The following is an 11,818-nucleotide window of genomic DNA, read 5'->3' as shown; positions in this document are numbered from 1 at the left end:
GTTCCAGAATAGGAGTCAAATCGGACCTACGGCTGCAGGCCTATGCACACCCACAGCAATGTGGGATGCAAGCTGTGTCTGTGACCTACAGCATAGCTCAAGGCAACACCAGATCCTTATTTCACTGATGGAGGCCAAGGATCAAACCCACATCCTCATGGATACTTGCCAGGTTCGTTTCTGCTGAGCCACATTGGAAACTCCTTGTATTTCTAGGATTTAAAAAATCAACTACGCATGAAATGCATGTGCACCTTGAGAGAGTGCCAGTATTTTATCCAGCAATGTCCACTCTCCTTTTGGACAAAGCCAATCCCACCTAAGACCTGGCTTGCAAGCCCTGCTTATAAGCTTGTGAATTTCCTGTCTGCATCCCATAACCTTCCTCTTGAGAATCTAGGCTCATCATTACCCATGGTCCCATCTGCATCCCTTAGAAAACAAAACAGAGACAAATGAAAAACAGTTCTCTGACTCTTATTTTCATGTTGGGAATTAATGTCACCTTATCACTCTCCTAATGATATGAATGAGTAGTCATGTTTTGTGTGGTGAGAAGAGAGGACAATTAGGAAACTTGCCAAGGGAGATAAGGGGTGGAAACCTAATAGGACTGCAACCAAATCTCTTGGGAGGTGAAATTCATTCTCTGCTGTAGCACCACTACAATTCCTACTGATGTTAGGGTGTCGGGGAAGGCAAGAGAGGTTTATAAGGAGTGTCCCACATTGAGAAAAAGACTTGGGAAGATGCTTCAGAAGCTTCTTAGCCCTTGCAAAGAAAAATGGACTCAAAAGAGAGTGAGAAGCTGAGGTGAGAGGATTTCAAGCAATATCATGGTGAGCTTTCTATCAAGTACCTCTTGATGGGGGATTGAAAAAATAAACAATTTGGAAATATTTCTCTGTATTTGAGCTCTTATAATGAAAATTTTAAATGTTTTTCAACCAATAACTTCATATGAGAGGATTGGTGAGGCAAGCATTGTACCCAGGCTCTCAAGAAGGGCAGGCTTCTTGTTGTCTCCTCCCCTTTTTCAGCCATTCAACTGATTATTTATAAGATCCTCACTCATAGCTCTGATATAGTATTTGAATGCATCTTCTCAGGGACCCTGATAGAAAATCACATTGTGGAAAAGTGACATTCCCAATTCTGCAATCAATTTTTGTTTACTACCTCAAAACCCTACATCCTAGAGGCAGAGATAATCAAATTAGCTGAAATGTAATTAGGGAAAACCAGTCATGCATGTGGGTGTCTCAATGTCTTTTGGACCCTTATCTCTGATTATTCCTGCAGAGAGCTTCAGGGCAGGCACTGACAGCTGAGGAGAAACATCTCTGGAAATGGATCACAAGCATCAGAAGACAGGTAATCTCCCACTTCCTGATGGAAATTTAAAGGCACTGAGAGATTCCAGGTTTGTGTCTTGTGGACGTTTCAAGTCTGTGCCCTTGGGAGCTCTGGGTGTTGTTAGATGTAAGGGCTCATGAGAGGTATCCTGTTGATGAAGAAATGCTCCAACGTTGCAGCTAACCGGAGAACGGTCCTGATGGTTCACATTTCTTTGCAAAGTATGACAATGTCAGGTCAGTAAGTTGAATCTGCTCCTATTTGTTGGTTGGTTGATTGCCAACGGAAATTCTGTGATGTAGTCAAAGAAGTAGGGAGGGAGAGTACAATTGTTCCCAAAGTACCTGCTGTGCTATAATTGGCCAAGATTGTCAAGTTTACTTCACAAGGATAACCAAAACCTTACAAAGGAAACACCTATGAATCAACCTTTATTGAAAAACTTCCATGCATTAACTAACTACACTGAGAGCAAAACATTCGAGTAGAATAAATGCATTTGGAAAAGCTCTAGGCATGGAAACAGGAGAAAGTTCTCTCAGAGTGTTTTCCATGTCTACAATTCATTGCTAGAAATTCTTTTTAATGGAACCCTAAGGCTTGCTAGGTAAAAGGACCTAATATTTCTAGAAAAAACAGTAAGCAAAACTAAGGAACTGCAGCCCAAAGGGCAGAATGCCCTTGGCCCAAATTGAGGATACTGTGCTTAGGCTGGAGCTCTCCAAACTCTTTCATGGGGATCATATCTAAATGGACGGTTTTCAAGTTTGCAATTTGAATGTGGGAGATCATCTCACAAGAGACAGGTTGAAGAGGAGAAGGTCAGAAAGATCGCAATGAGAAGACATATCAAAAAAACTCCCCAGAGGATGCCAATTCTCCATTATATTCCTCTCTTGAAAGAATTCCTGGGCTAGGTATTCACACATCCCATGCCAGCAAGCATGCACATGTCCGCTAGTGGCTAGGGCTGTCAGGTGCAGGGACTACCCTCCACCAACCGCTCCTAGCATCTGTTGAGGCGGGTCTGATTGGGAATCCAGTAGCACATGCATGAGGGCAGAGGGTGGTTTCCCAACGGGTGGCCCGCCTGGGGGTGGGGCCTGTCATGGTGGCCTTTCTGCTTAATTCTGTGAAGGCCCTGGTAAGGCATATGGGGACTTTTCACGTGTTGGGTGTGAGCCCTCAGCACTCTTTTACACTCTGTAGGATATCTGGGCCCTCCTCTGTGTGGGTTCATGCCGGCATGGAGTTAAGGTCCGGAGCAGTGTTTCACCACAGTTTATTGGCAGCACTGTGGGTCGGGCTGCATGAAGACTTGAGTGATTGCAGGGCCTCCAGAGGCAGGTGCATAAAGTTTGTGGGCCATTCAAATGTGTGCCAATCCAGCATGCAGTTCTCAAGAGTAGGAAAGCTAGACAGAAACATTTCCAATTGGAAAACCCTCATGCACTTCCCAGGAAGTAGCGCAGGTCACTGGAAAATCAGTGAAGAGCCAAGGTACATGATCATAGTTTCATTGGTGTCTCCTTCAGAACATAAAAATTACTGTCAATGCTCATATTCAAAAGGCATGCTTGGGTCCATGGTGGGGACAACTTTCCTGAATGTAGTGCTCACCATCTCTTTGTAGTCTGATGTAAATCATGAATGATGCACAAGCCTAGATGGGGTTCAGACATATTTAATAGGTTGTTGGGAGTCTGGTGGGTGGTCAGATATCTGGGTTGGTTAGGTCTATGGATATGTGTGTATAAGGGGAGTTCATGCCTGTGTTTTGGTGAACGTTTTTAAGGGTGAGTGTTATATTTGAAGGGTTTTGAGATGTAACAGAGGCACACTCAAGGAGTTGGTGTTTAGGTGTTTGTAAGTTGGTGTTCAGGGGAATATTTGGCACGTGGTGTTTTCACCCATGAGTTTTGGGATTGTGTGTCTAACGGTGGACTTGGATTATCTGCCTATGCATAAGGGCCATGTTTGGTCATTACGGGGGTCTGTTCGTTTGGGTGTACAATCCATTTCTGTTGTATATGTGGGGAATGTAGTGAAACTCTGTGGCCGGGACTTCAACCCAGCCAAAATTGAGAGTGGGACTTGAATCAACCTGCACGGTAGCTTGGCACTTGAACCCAGGATCCCAGGTTAGGAGTGGACTGGAAAACAATGATTATTTTTTTTCCTTTTTTTGGTTTTATCTGCCACATGTGGAGGTTCCCAGGCCCAGGATTGAATGCCACAGCAGCGATCTGGATGGCTGCAGTGACAAAGTTGGATCCTTAACCTTCTGTGCCACAAAAGAATGACTCAAACTCCTCAAAACCACTGTCTTCTAAGGAAAAACCTCTCTCCCAGTGTCAGGACTCATGATGCTCAGGCTTTTCTGACTCATTGCGGAATGAATTCAGCTTGAGACAAAGCAGCAGGCAATGAGCGAGTTTTTTAGCATAAGACACTTGTGAGAGAGAGAGAAGTAGGCTGGCAAGGGAGCAGAGCAGCCCCAAGAACCAAGAGAGCTCCATTTCTATAATCCAAGGAAAAGAGGAGAAGGGAGAAGTCTGCCTTCTTCCTCATTTGGGGGCAGATGTCAAGGCTTACATCTTTTGTCCCTCACTTTGCCCCTACATGGCTTACCCAGGTCAGTCAACAATGCTATTGAAGTCCTGTGTGTATTACCAGGAGTGTGGTAACATGTACAATATGGCAATTCATCTCAGGTTTCCAGCTAATGTCCCCATTTACCTAGTTTTGTCCCCTGTCATCTATATTTCTGTCGTGGGTATGTGAAAAAATGCTGCTTTTCAAGGACTACTAACTCCATGATTCATGCAACAGGATTTACTCTTCCTATGTGTTGTCCTATGTTTTAAGTATGGGGGTTTGTGGCTTCAGCATGTCTGACACATACAGGCCCCTGGTCTTCCTTCAAGTTAGTGTAGATCATAGCTGGGTTCCATTCCTTGAGTGCTCCTCAGCTTACACCAGTTCCCCAAACTCTGTTAAACCTTGTCTTTCACCCCCAGTGGGACTTTTCATGTATTTTAAGTGTCCGAATCTATCCTTATCTTTAGGATGATTATTTGTGTATTTGTAGCATGTTGTATGCTTCTTGGCTTTTCTGTGTAGCAGTTTTTCAGGAGCTGTGTGTGTGTCTTTTGATGTGTTTAGGGCAAGTCTGAAACTTTTATGAGACTGGTGAATATTCCATAGGTGGCTGTCCTGTGTTTCTGTGCTTCTGTATTTGCATGAAGGCTGGGGGGGGAGTGTGATTTTATGTATATGCAGAGCATGTATTATATGTGTATTTGGAACCAAATGCATAGAGGTTATATGTTGCCATATTTGTAGTGTCCTGGGTAATTGTGGGTATATTTGGGGCTTGTGGAGAGGAGTTGTTTGTATGAGTTTGTGTGTGTATTCAAGGGGCATGGTCATTTGGTAGCATATTTGCTGGGGCTATGCACTTGTATTTTTCAGTAGGGATATTTTAGGCCTAAATATTTGGGGAAGTGCACATGTGTGTTTCTTTGTTATTTATTATTTATTTATTCATTTATTTTTTTTCCGCTGTACAGCATGGTGACCAAGTTACACATACATGTATGCACAGGTTTTCATCGCATTGTTGTGTGGCAGTGTAAGTATCTAGACAGAATTCTTAATGCCACACAGCAGGATCTCATTGTACATCCATTCCAAGATCAATAGTTTGCACCTGTTAACCCCAAGCTCCCAATCCCTCCCACTCCCTCCCTCTCTCCCCGGGCAGCCACAAGTCCATTCTCCAAGTCTATTATTTTCTCTTCTGTGGAAATGTTCATTTGTGCTGTATATTAGATTCTTGTTATAAGTGATGTCCTATGGTCTTTGTGTTTCTCTTTCTGACTTATTTCCCTGAGGATGAGTGTCTCTAGTTCCATTCATGGTGACACAAATGGCCTCATGTCCTTTTTTATGGTTGAGTAGGATTCCATTGTGTATGTATACCACATCTTCCCAATCCAATCATCTGTTGATGGACATTTGGGTTGGTTCCCATGTCTTGGCTATTGTGAATAGAGCTGTAATGACCATGCAGGTGCATGTGTCTTTTTCAAGGAAAGTTTTGTCCGGATGTATCCCAAGAGTGGGATTGCATGGTTATAGGGTAGTTCTAGGTATAGATGTCTAAGGTACCTCCATGTGGTTTTCCATAGTGGCTGTACCAGCTTACATTCCCACCAACAGGGCAGGAGGGTTCCCTTTTCTCCACAGCCCCTCCAGCACTTGTGATTTGTGGACTGATGAATGATGGCCGTTGTGACTGGTGTGAGGTGGAATCTCATGGTCGTTTCGGTTTGCACTTCTCTAATAATCAGGGATGTTGAGCATTGCTTCAGGTGCTTGTTGACCATCTGTGTATCTTCCTTGGAGAAATGTCTCTTCAGGTCTTTTGCCCATTGTTCATTGGGTGGTTGGCTTTTCTGCTGTTGAGTTGCATATGTTGCTTGTATATCCTAGAGATGAAGCGCTTGTCCATGGCATTGTTTGAAACTATTTTCTCCCATTGTGAAAGTTGCCTTTGTGTTTTCTTGCTGGTTTCCTTTGCTGTGCAAAAACTTATGAGTTTGACTAGGTCCCATTGGTTTATTTTTGCTCTTCTTTATGTTGCCTTGGGAGAAGGACCTGTGAACATATTCATGAGGTTGATGTCAGAGAATGCTTTGCCTATGTGCTCTTCCAGGAGTTCGTATGTGTGTTTCTAATGGAGAGATGAGGTTCTGTGTTTATTCAGGGGAGTTGGAGACTTACATTGATGTGTAGGAGAAATATGTGCTATGGTTATGTGTTAGTAGATGCAGGTGTGTGAGCTGGCTCCTCTTATCATTTGATAGATGGAAGTCATTTCATATGTGGTTTTCTGGAGATATGTCCATGGGTCTTACTTGCATATCCATGTTTGTATGTCTATCACCAGGTGCATGACTGCGCAAGTCTTGTTCGCATGGCTTGGAGTTGTTAGGAGTGTGCAAAGTATGTTCCTTTGGAGAATGCTAAGGTGTTATGTGTTTGTTCCTAATGTTTTTGTTAATAGGTACTAAGAGATGGTCTGTCTGTGTCTATCCAGGGGAGGGTAAAAACATACATACATTTGACACACATACACTTAGAGTGCCCTTTGGTGTCTATGTTGGGGGAGGAGGAGGGTGGTTGTATTTTGAAGAGGTGGCATCACGCCTAGTGTTTGGGGCATCTGTATGTCCAAGGGTTGGGAATATCTGGATGTGTGTGTCCATAGGTGTTTGACATTTGTATATGTATCTTAGTCAGTGTAGGCTACTTGTGGCTGTGTGTGTATTTGAGTTCCTGGAGCTTATGTGGTATGTATTCTGAGAGGTGTGAGAAGTCTGTGTGTTTGGAAACCAAGAAACGGTGTAGGCTGTGTGTGTGTTCAGGAGTCCTGGATTGGCTGTGTTTTAGGGCTATGGCATGGCATACAGGCTATGCATGAGACAACTGAGGACTTGCTGGTTTTCGTGAGCCTGTACATGTAGGTATTCCACATGGACAACTGGTTGGTAGGTAGGTTGCACCTGTTTTATTCAGGCCCATGTTTTGGATGTGTATAGAGTTGGAGTGTTACCAGCTAGAGTTCTTGGCCTTCCTTAATCAAGAGCAGTTGATAAGATGCTGGAGGAGAAACTCAGTGAAGGCTTTATTCAGGACACCTGCTTCAGCATAGAGGCACTGAAGCAATCACCAGGTTCCCTCATTCACCTTCTCACTGAGTAGCGGTGAGCTAGTTCCTTCTATGGGGTGAGGATAGGGGCATGTCCAGGGATTGGGCCGGGGGGTGGCTGAGGGGGCTTGCCCACCCCACCCCTTTAGTGTGGTGCATGTAGGGGGCATGCATAGTCCTCTGCCTTTGCTCTCTGTTCTTCAGAAGTGGCAGTTGTATTTTTCCCATGATTTGTCCGCAATGTGCAAGCAGAGTTCTTTCTCATTGTTTATACTTTTGCTGTATTTTGTTCCCCAGGAGACGTTTGTCCAGGTGCATTCCCTGCAGCCACTGCAGCCACTGCAGCCAAGGGTGCCAGGTCCCAACCTGTCTCAGTAGGAGAGGCAGTGGAAAATTCCAGGTGAGTAGGAATTTGTCTGTAAAACTTTAGAATTTGTGTCTATTGAGACATGTAAACTTAGGCGGTCAGTTTGTATGGTGATTCACACTGAGGATTAAAAGGTACATGTGTGCTCAGAAGATACACACACACACACACACACACACATACGTATGTGTGATGTCCTTTGCTTACATCCCCTGGTGGGTGTTGAGGGTCCTCCTCAGAGTGTAAGTGGATTGTGTGCACATGCATATATGAAAGGGCACTGGAACTGGTTCAGACTAGCTTGGGATAATCAGCTCTGTGTTCAGTTACCTCAGCTTTGTAATTTGAGTTTGCTCATGTTTGGAATATTCATACCATGCAGATATCACATCTGAAATGTCACCTGAGTTTCTTGAAGAGCTTCAAAAATGCATTTAGAGCATATCACACTCATCTGTGTGTTATGACTTAATTATGTGGCAAGCCAGAATCTTCAGGCATCATTGGTGTGTGTGTATATCACATTATATTTGAATTGTGAGTGGGGCATCCTGGGTGATGTGCCATTTTATGTGTGCCTTGGCCCTTCATTCTGAATCACAGCATTGCTCCTCTCAGGTTGATTCAATCTTTAGGGTCAAGAATTCCTCCCTCCAAATGCTGGTGAATTCCAGTGGAAATCATGTGGATGGATTTAGGGTATCTGTACCTTAGGCAGGAGGACACACCTTCAGCATTTGTATGGTCCTAGAATCTGGGGCCCTAGAAGGGTGAGGCTGATTTCAGATCACTCTCTAGCACAGAACCTTCTCAGGTGTGTGGTTGGCTGACAAGCAGCAGTGAGGAAGTCGTGGGGATTAATGGATAAGAGGTAAGGTGGGCAAGTGTTCTCCCAGGAAAACCCCCTGAGAATCAGTTGGGCAGGCACAGGTATTCCTGGCTCTTCTGTGGCACAGCTGGTAGGCAAGGACACCGTGCACATGGGGTCCAGATGTTTCAAGTCTCTAGAGCCATGTGTCCCTGTGCCCAGTTGCCCCAGTGTGGTGGGAACTACTGTTGGTCAGGCTGGTAAGCTGTGTCAGCAATTCTCCACCACCATATCTCTGTGGAAACCCAAGTCCTCAGGGATAGGCAAGACCTCTAGGGTCAGTGAGCTGACAAGGACAAAGGTGGGGAGGCCTTGTCACTAAGGGAGGCTTGGGGAGTGAGGCCTGGAGAGCCTGGGGAGTCCTTCTCTGAGGAGATATGGCTCTGATATTCCCAAACCTTTAGACATGGTCCCTGTTCTTTTCTGAAGTTTCAGGATGCTTCTAACAATGGGGAGTTCATCTCAGGTCCTTGGTTCTCAGATGACCTGACCCTATTTTTCTTTATTCCACATCCAGCCATCAACCCAACAGGGAGCCATATGCTCACTGTGTCCACCAGCTGACCCTACAGCCTCCTGCTTCCCTTCCCAAAATAGACCCCTCTATTTTGACTCAGCCCCTGGTTTCCATACAGTGAACTGTTAGTGACCTCTAGGATGATATTCAAGAGCCTCAACCTGAACGGGCTTGCAAAATAGTAACTTTTAATAAGCCATTCCTAACATCTTTCCTGCTCACACTGATAGGTGGACAATTCCATCATAGTCACAAAGAAGGGTGAATCTGTGGCAGCCTTTGGAGCCTGTGGAATCTCGTTTTGTAGCATTTGGGGTTCCATACATTTAAAAGGTCACTCAGCCTGCTTCAGCTTCCCTTTTAGCAGATTGATAAATAAACGACAGAAAATAATGGTCTCCAGAGGAGACAGTTTGGGGGGTGGGGGGATGTGCTTGGGCTGTGGATGGAAATCCTGTGAAATTGGGTTATTATGGTCATTGTGCAATTACAGATGAGTAATAAATAATAATAGTAAAATAAAATAAAATAAAATAAAATAAAATAAATAAATCATGGACGGTAATGTACAGCATGGTGACTGCAGTTAATACCGCGTTGTGTGCTGGAGAGTAGCTGAGAGAATGGATCTTAAGAGTCCTTGGATGCCCTAGTGGAGAGTGGGTTAAGGATCCAGTGGTATCATTGCTGTGGCTCAGGTCACTGCTGTGGCGCAGGTTCAATCCCTGGCTCAGAAACTTCTGCATGTCACAGGCACAGCCAAAAGGAAAAAAAAAGTTCTTATCACAGAAAGAAAATGTGTAACTCTTTGTGGTAATGGATATTAACTAGGTTTACTGTGATCATTTACACTGATAGTTTTAGCCACTACCCTTCCTATTTGGATGACTTTTATTTCTTTTGTTTGTGTGTTTGCTGTGGATAGAACTTCTAGTAATATGTTGAATACCATTGGTGCTGAGAGTGGGCATCCGTGTCTTGCTCCATATTTTCATGGGAAGGCTTTCAGCTTTTCTCCATTGAGTATTATATTTTCTGCGGGTTTGTCATAAATGGCTTTATTTATGTTAAGGATTTTTCCCTCTTAGACCCACTTTATTAAGAGTTTTGATCATGAATATATGTTGGACTTTGTCAAATGCTTTTTCTGCATCTTTTGAGATGATCATGTGGTTTCTGACTTTTTTGTTAATGTGGTGCATGGCATTGTTTGATTTGAGTGTGTTGAACCATCCTTGTGAACCTGGGGTGAATCCCACCTGGTAACGGAAAGTTTTTCAAAGTCTATGAGTCATTTTCTGTTCTACACAGAAGTTGTATCCATATTTTTTAGATCCCACATATAAGTGATAGCATATGATATTGGTGTCTCACTGTCTTACTAACTTCACTTAGCGTGATACTGTCTATATCCGTCCATGTTGCTGCAAGTGCCATTAGTTCTTTCGTTTTAATGGCTAATATCCCATGGTGTTTATGTACCACCTCTTCTTTATCCATTCTTCTGTTGATGGACATTTAGGTTGCTTCCAGATCTTGGCTATTGTAAAGTGCTTCAGTGGACACTTGGGTGCCTAGGTCTTTTCAAGTCATGGATTTCTCTGGATAGATGCCCAGGAGTGGGATTTCTGGATCATATGATAATGCTGTTTTTAGTTTTTTTGAGACGTGATCATAGTGTTTTCCACAGTGGCTGTATCAATTTTCATTCCCACCAACACTGTTAAGAGGGGTCCCATTTCTCCACATCCTCTACAGCACTTATTTATTGCAGATTTTTGATGATGGCCATCCTGGTGGGTATGAGGGAGTACCTCATTGTATCTTGATTTGTATTTTTTTTAATAGGTAGTGATGTTAAACTTCTTTTCTTGTGCTTTATGACCATCTGTCTGTCTCCTTTGGAGAATTGTCTAAGTCTTCTGCCCATTTTTTGGAGGTGATTATAAATTTTGGAGATGAATCCCTTGTCAGTTGCTTCATTTGCAAATATTTTCTCCCATTCCATGGGTTGTATTTTTTTTGGTTTGTTTAGGGTCTCCTTTCCTGTGCAAAACCTTCTAAGTTTATGTATGTATGTATGTATGTATGTATTCATTTGTTTGTTTGTTTATTATTTTTAATTCATTGATTTTAGATTATAATGTGTTTTTTTCCCATTATAGCTGTTTTTCAGGATTCTGTCAATTTTTTACTCTATGGCAAGGTGGCCCAGTCTCACTTACATATATATCTTTTTTCTCACATTATTCTCCATCATAAGTGTCTAGACATAGTTCCCAGGGCTATATTGAATTTTATTACATTTATAGTTGTTCAGCAAACATAACAACCTGATTTTACAGCATTTCCATCCCAAACACCCAGCCCACCCCACCTACTCCCCAACTTGTCTCCTTTGGAAACGATTAGTTTTCCAAAGTCTGTTAGTCTATTTCTGCTCTGCAAAGATGTTCATTGTATCCCTTTTTTAGATTCCACCTATAAGTGATATCATATGATGTTTGTCTTTCACTGTCTGACTAACTTCACTTAGGACAATAATTTCTAGGTCCATCCATGCTACTGTAAATGACATTATTTCATTTTTTATGATTTATTTTATTTTATTTTTTTGCATTTTAGGGCCAAACCTAGGGCATATGGAAGTTTCCATCTAGGGATTGAATCCCAGCTGCAGCTGCTGGTCTACACCACAGTCCAAGCAACATGGCATCAGCCACATCTATGACCTACACCACATTTGACAGCAATGCCAGCTCCCTGACTCATGGAAGAAGGCTTGGGTTCAAACCTGCATTCACATGGATACCAGCCAGATTCATGACCACTGGGCCACTGTGGGAACTCCCATCATTCATTTGTATGATTGGGTAATATTCCATTGTGTATATGGACCACATCTTCTTTATCTCCTCCACTGCCGATGGACATTTAGGTTGTTTGCATGGCTTGGGTATTGTACCTAGTACTGCAATGAACATTGGAGTACAG

This window comes from Sus scrofa, chromosome 14 (assembly GCF_054392235.1).
Source record: "Sus scrofa isolate SSC_HxYL_T2T_F1_AM1 chromosome 14, Sscrofa_HxYL_maternal_Yorkshire_Landrace_v2.0, whole genome shotgun sequence".
NCBI lineage: Eukaryota > Metazoa > Chordata > Mammalia > Artiodactyla > Suidae > Sus > Sus scrofa.
This window is presented reverse-complemented; position numbering follows the sequence as displayed.